We start from the raw sequence: 7910 nt of genomic DNA, 5'->3' as shown, positions 1-7910 counted from the left end.
CATCCATCCATCCATTTTCCAACCCGCTGAATCCAAACACAGGGTCACGGGGGTCTGCTGGAGCCAATCCCAGCCAACACAGGGCACAAGGCAGGGAACCAATCCTGGGCAGGGTGCCAACCCACCGCAGGACACCATTCCATCTATCTGTTGCCAAATGTGTTTATTTTATTTGAGAGTCAAGGGGGTTAGAAGCCTATAGTTTTATCTATTTATTTTTATTTGACTGCTTATTCCAAGTCATGGTCCTGGGGAGCCAAAATCTATCATAGCAGCACTGGGCTCAAGTTCATGGACGTGCACACTCATATTCTTACTTCACTTGGTTTCATTAATTAAAAAAAAATATTTAAATGCTGGTACTTGAGATTAAAAGTCATAGAGACAATGATGGATGCCTCCAGACCCAAGGTTTGAATGAGTGCTGGTATGCTGAAACCCACATTTGAGCCTTTTAAGAATAACCATACTTGATTTTATTTTAATGTGTAGAATTGTATGTGGTGCTTTTGGAACAAAGCATTCTGATATATCAAATCACTAATCATTAGCACTTGTAAAAATATCTGTAACAGAAGTAACTGCTGTTTTCAGTTTTGACGCATAATTTGGGTAGGTGAGTAGATAAAAAGAATTATTGTCTTCATAAATTTCATGTCTCCAGAATTTAACTGGCACACAACCCTTTGCAAAAGCTACTTGGAGACATGACTAGGGAGAGCTGGTTGCTTTTTTGGTGCAGCATGTATATCTTCCCTAACTCTGTCTTTATAGCTTATCACAAAATATTTTTCAAACCATGCAAATAATATGGCTTGTTTATAAATGATGTAGAGATTGTGTGTTAGAAAGGACAATGTAAGAATGTATATGGCTCTGTGAATAGAGAAATGTATGTGTTCTTGCATATACACTCCCTGTACAAATTATTAGGAACACCTGTACACCTGCTTATCCATGCAATTATTTAATCAGACAATCGTGTCACAGCATCAAAATGCATAAAATAATGCAGATACAGGTCAGGAGCTTCAGATAATGTTCACATGAAAAACCATGTGAAATTTTGATTTCAGTGATTTCAACTGTGGCACGATTGGGAAGGTCCCATCGGGGCAGATTAACTAACATGTGGGCCCCTAGGCTGAGGCTAGCTTCAGGGCCCACCACGACCTGGTAGTGACCCATAGCAGGTATGAAATGCAAATCACTGTGTGGCACTTCATGCACACATTTATTTTAACATACCAATATAAAGAATATATTATGGAACATAGAAATATGTACTATGAAATACCAATCTGGCTTTTAGGCCAACCATATGATATTAGCAACAGTGACTGAAGGAATAAGTAGTGACGATCAACTACAAACATCACAATATGAGCAACAAGGTCACTTCTGCTAGTGCACACAGTGGCCTACTGTTGTCTAGCCAGATAACCTACAACATCCACACACCTCAGATGAATGAATAGCACAATAGCAAAATACATATCACTAAATTTGTAAGCTTTTTATTCTGGTTTCCTTTGCAGTAAAATCCTTTATGATTCTTGTTAAATCCAGTTGTTGAAGGGTCTCAGTTTTAAGGGGGATCAGTGTTACACTACTAAGTCTTTCCTGTTGATACTGTATGTAGACCTCAGCCTATTTTATGCAATAGCTCGCTTTGACAAAGAGCACTCTTCTTTGGCATAAGTGACAGGTAATCAGAGATGGACTGGCATCAGAACATGCACATGTTATTTCCTATTGATTTTCTAGTAAAGTCATAAAGTACACACAGGTTCAGTCCTTCAAAACTCTCCCCAATGCTACAGGTTTTTGTTTCACAATAAATGAGTCATTTTTACCTTTTATTGATCTCATGTTTATATTATCTGCCCTTTATTGCTTTTCTTGTTTTGCATTAATAAAAGTTCAGTAAATCCATAGTTTCATATATGAGCAATTAAGAAACATCTGCATTTTTGCCATGTTCTTAAATGTTTAACTTTGTTTTGTTATTTTCTTAACTTTGTAGGACTGCTCTCATAATTGTATCCAAATAAAGTACTGAGAACTGATGACAAACATGGCACAGCCAGGCCAAGAACAGTGAATAGAAAAGGACAGTGGCTATTTCAGTGTTACCCATGTAAGTTGTAATTAGTACATTTCGGCTTAAATAACCAAAATATAAAGCAAAAAAAAAGAAAAAGATTTTTTTATGCATCTTGTGCACACATTTTCTTATCTTTCAGTAAAAATTTAGCACAACCAGTCCATAATTTCAGGATTGATAAAAAAGTACTCCTTCAGTTGCTTTGTCCTTTTTCCTCTCCTCAGCTCTGCTCTGCTCTATTGCAGATGCTGCACTTGACCTTAGAAAAAAATTAATGTGTGAGGGTCTATCATGGACGAAGTGAAGTTTTGGTCCTAATTAAATGTCTGTTTATGGCTAGCCAGCTAAAGTTAACTCCACTCCACATGTTTGAATGTTGGTGTCTTTGTAAAATAAAGTTGTGAAGGACAGCCGGGTCCCATGCCCGGCAGGGACGCCCCTACTGCATCTGTTCCGGGGGAGCCTCCCTGGCGGACGATGATTCCCAAACCGGACGCATGGCTCCATGGGAGATGGAGTCCTCCACAGCCTGGTTGGGGGCTCGGATGGTCACCAGGGGGAGCTGCATGGACTTGGCAGCCCGGCTGGTCAATTCCTCAGCCCCACCCGGAAATGCAATTAGGCCCAGGTGATCAAGCATCTGGAATACTTCCGGGTGGAGTATAAAAAAGGCCAGCCACCACCACTCGAGAGAGCCAGAGTCGGGAGGAGGAGGACTAAGCCTGAGGAGGAGTGGTGGTAAAGAAAGAAAGAAAGGAAGAGAAGAGTGTTGTGGTTTGTGAGTGTTTTGGGACTGTGTTGGGCCTGTGGGACACGGGGAAGGCTGAAGAAAAATAAAGGAGTGTGCTTTATTTAAGTACGTGCCTCTGTCTGAGTCTGTGCCGGGTCGGGCGCTATATAGCGCCGTTCACAAAGTATAAAACAATTTAGAAGTCATCTGACTATGACGTGTCTTGAAAACACCCCTAATCTTTCAATTTACCATTCAGTACTCTGCTGATTAATAAATTATTTGCTGTGTATGATAAGGATTTCTGTATTGCATTATCAACCGTTCAGAGGAGACAAGTAAGAACGAATTTCATTGTTAACCACTTCTATATGATGACTCCACTGGACTTCCTTGCGCATAAAATACTATGTTGTTTATTTAATAACCTGCATTTTTCTTGTTTGCATTGGTGCGGGGTGGTTGAGAGTTAGAATAACCATGTGATTGGACAGACAGGTACATGGAGCATGCAGTGTGGGTCACTCACATTACCTCTCTCTCTCTCTCTCTCTCTCTCTCACTTGCTCTCACTCTCTCCTCTTATTTGGAGCTCAACAGCAATGCACAGTAGGGATGGGTGATTCCACTATTTTTGAAATAGATACTGATAAAAGTATTTATGTGTTAGTATTTCCGATACTGATATCAATACTGATTATTTTTGAAAGAGAATAGGAATTTATTTTCAAACGATGATAGTGTTTTAGATTGGCTAATATTAATTGGTCAGTGTGCATTTAAATTAACTAATATCACGCTACATAGCATCAAGGTCAGGTTGGAGAGCATGCATTGGTATAGCGCATTGCCATACCCACCTCACGATGAAACAGCTTGGGATCCCAGTTGGCAACCCCCCATGAAGACACACGGCCAAGTACCACACCCCAGGAAATGACCATCTATCTGTTGCAGCAAGGTGTTACGTTGGTGTCCCCTTGGGCTGGTCCAGCCACTTGGGTCCTCGACAATGAGGATCCTGCAAGCTGAATCACCCTTGGGGAATCACGGCACATAGCTGTAGTGCCATAACTGACGTTCCATCACAATGCAGGTATTGTGCCTCATTTGGAATTACATGAGCAATCGCTCATTCAACGCGAAGTCAAACCAATAGAACCCAAGGATTCCCGAAAAGACGCAGTACTGAAGGAGTTCAGTCTTCATCTCAGGTCACTGGATAGTGTCCATGTCTCACAACCATATAGCAAAACAGGAAGCACCAGGACTCTAAAGCACACTCTACAGCACTCACAGTACCAGTGTACAGGCTGGTCACTATATCCAGCAACTTTAGGGGGAATCTTTTAAGTTGCAGGATGTCCCACAGGGCACCTCAATCTACTGAGTTAAATGCTTTTACGAAAATTGACAAAGTCTGCAAAGATTCTGTGCTGATTTTCACGTTTAGGGGAGACTGCAGGGATCTGTGGTATCTGTGGTGAACTTCTCTAGGCTGGCGGTAAGGCTGTCCTCCTGGCATTGTAAGCAATCTTTGATTCCATTTGAAAGATGGGCATCATCCCAACTGATTGGAAAATGGAACTTGTCATCCTTATCTGGAAAGGGAAGGGTGAGTGCCTGGATTGTTGCAACTACAGGGGGGTAGCACTACTCTCGGTGCCGGGTAAGGTCCTTGCTAGGGTCATCCTCAATAAGATCCTTGATTACTTGCTCACCAATCAGCAACTGGAGCAGTTTGGTTTAACACCTAAGAGGTCTACCATTGACCGCATCCTGGCACTGAGGACATCAAGGTCACTATAACACATTTATTACAAAATATATACCGTATTAATACAATCAACAAGTTATGTAATTTTCTAACCTGATTAATCCAGACCAGGGCTGCCAGGAGGTGCTGGAGCCTATCCCAGCTACCACAGGGCACAAAGCAGGAGGAAACCCTGGAAATGATGCCCATCCATTGCAAGGCAAACACACCAAACACATGCTACAGCCAATTTAACATTGCCAGTTCACCTAAACTACATATCTTTGGACTGTGGGAGGAAACCTATGCAGACAATGGGTGAAAATGCAGATTCCATGCAGGGAGGATCCAGGTCACAAACCTCTGTCTCCTTACTGCGAGGCAGCAGTATTACCACTGCACCACCATGCTGCCTAGAATGAACATATAAACATAATAAATATAATATGAATTTCTATGTTATCATAAAGTTTTGGTTAATTGTTTAATACATGTAAACCAGGCAATCACTTCATGAAAGTACTTAAACTGATCCCCTTACAACACTAACATTTACAAAAAAATAATATCCCCACATTTGCATTTTCTATTATATTTTACCCTTCTGGTTTATCAAGAAAGATTTTGTCATATTAGCTTTACATTTAGTTAAGTGTCAAATTTGTATTTAGAAAAAGTAATGTTGATATTTTTATACTTAATCCTATTTTGCCTCTATGGGTACAATCCCTGGAAAGCCCATCACAGGGTTAACACATACATACATACATATCAGGAACCAGTTTAACATTGTCAGTCCACATGCATGTAATTGGACTGTGGGAGGAGACAGGAGCACAATATGATTTTAACATTTCAAAATTAAGTAGAAAAAATATATTCAATTACACAAGATGTTGTTACTAATGAAATTCAAATACTTTTAAATCCACTAAAGTTACAATATAATTAATATTTTTACTAATATTTACTCTGGCACTTTTTCTCAGAAAAAAATAGTTTCAATGAAGTTTTCAACTTCAAATTAGGCATAGCTATTAAGTATTTTGCAAAGTGTCAGACTATTTAACATTTTTATTTATAAACTAGACATTAAGCCTGTTACAATAACGGGCGCTAAAACAGTAGTGCATAAACATTAGTAGGAACAGTCTATATTAAATGGCAAGGGACCTTGACCTTATTCTGTTTCTTGTCTTAATTTTTGTTTTCAAAAATATTTTTGCAAGAAGCCTAAAGTAAAATAATAATAAAAATAAAATAGAAACATGTATGACAATACAGTAAGTATAATTAATATTACATTTATCCTCTGTGGCTGTTGATTGATGTGTTGTGTCTGTTAGAAGATCTCTTATCCTGCCTCTCTTTATTTTAGCTTGCTGTGGTGTCTCTCCATCAAGTACTGTGCAGTTCCCCAGCAAGTATTTTAATCTGTGCTGGCGTGCAGCTGATTATTGTATGTGTGGCGTCTCCCCAGCAACAGATTTTATGTGCGCGGCCACAAGTACCCAATCAGCACTCTCCCCAGCAATGATGTCCTTTATTAAAGAGTGCCCCGCACATGCGCACTTCACCAGAAGACACACACACACGGACACATGGACACACACAGGGATTTTATTTAAGAGGATATAGGTTACACTCTCCACTTCATTTTAATTAGAAGAAAAAAAACAGACAAACTGTGACAAAATGCTTTGACAGTTATGCTTTATGTGTCCTCAATTATGCTAACAACGGGTTTTGTGTTTCATAAGTATTAATGAGTGGTAAATGGCAAAATGTTGAATTCAACTAAGAAGTCTTTATTAAAGCCTCGTTTACATAACCCTGCTAGTAGCAGAGTTACCTGGATAATGTCTCGTGCCTGCAGCATCCCTTATCTGGCACTGATTGCAGCTAAATTGCCGGGCTTCAAATGTGCACCCATTTGATGTTTTACCAACATTTTTTGTTGGTCGGCATATGCACTTCTTAAATGTTTAAATAAGCTTTTTGATTTACCACTGTGCTAAACTTTCTTCTCACAAATATTGAATTGGGCAGCTGTATTCTTTTCCATCTGTGAAATGTAGCAACATACAATGCTACGCTTTCGGTCAGCCATTGTCATACAAAGTTTGTGCTTGTGCAAGGGGTGCGGGTTTATGGCCTTCTTCTGTCACAGCGCATCTGCTCATATCAGTATGTGTGAGCGGAAAGTGTGTTAGAACATTCTATGCCATTGCGAGAACCTTATTTTACAGAAGAAAAACAGTAAGCGATATTTTTAATGGTACTCGGATATCAGATGAGTACAGTTTGAGCATCGAAGTATAGATTACTGTGGTATCGATCAACCCGTCCCAACAGAGGAAGAGCACGGTGGGGTTTGTCCCATTAATCCAATCCAATGGCCAGTCCATCCCTGCTTTCACCCGTTAAGTAATGACAGTAACAAATTAAACCATTCCCCCCTCCAAATGGGACCTTTCAGTCATTTGGGCCCCAAGACTGCAGCCTAAATTAGCCTATTCGTTAATCATCCGTTGGGTCCCACCCAATCGGTTTCTCAAAAATGCATTGCGGATAGCTGGAGTTGATTGGCGGCACCACCAATCTGGATAAGACAGAGAACAGTCCTGGTTGGCGCATTCTGACGGAATGTCAAAGTGTACACCATTTGGATAATATTACATTTTAATACAAATACTGCAACAAAAGTCTGCACACCTTCCCAGGTGAATTACTGTTCAAATCATGTTGGTTCCTTTATAATTATTTAAGTATTTAAAAGGTCACGTTTGTAATGAACCTTTGTGTCTTAACTTGTACAGTAATGCATTATGCTGAGGTGCCAAGAATAAGTAGCCAGGCGAATAAGGAGCTGCAAATGTGTAGTCAGCTTCAGCCTCGTGTTTCTTGTTGACCATTTTTGTGACGTTTCTTAATTTTTATTTCATCTTCATTTTGCGTAATAGCTCTGAACCTTCCCAATGTAGGATGAATAAATATGGATGGCCCATAAAGTACATGTGGTTTGTGAACAAGGTGTGTGTTGTCTCTTTAAGAGACTAATTCACCCACCTGTTTCAACTGGCCTAGGAACCGTCTCAAGCCAGGTGTGTGAGGAGATTAACGGCTTAACTTGGTGTTACCGTACGGAAAAGAAATTTGTGCCTCAAATGTTCACTTTTACGTGGTAGGTTTTAATTATATAAAAGATTTTTATAGGGGTTTCAAGTGTTTTTAAAAACGTGTATATTTTTAAGAGTCAAGGTGTTTTAACTAATTGTAAGTTTTGTTTTGTAGGTACAATTGGGCTTGTCGCATTT

This window comes from Erpetoichthys calabaricus, chromosome 1, assembly GCF_900747795.2.
Source record: "Erpetoichthys calabaricus chromosome 1, fErpCal1.3, whole genome shotgun sequence".
Lineage (NCBI taxonomy): Eukaryota > Metazoa > Chordata > Cladistia > Polypteriformes > Polypteridae > Erpetoichthys > Erpetoichthys calabaricus.
This window is presented reverse-complemented; position numbering follows the sequence as displayed.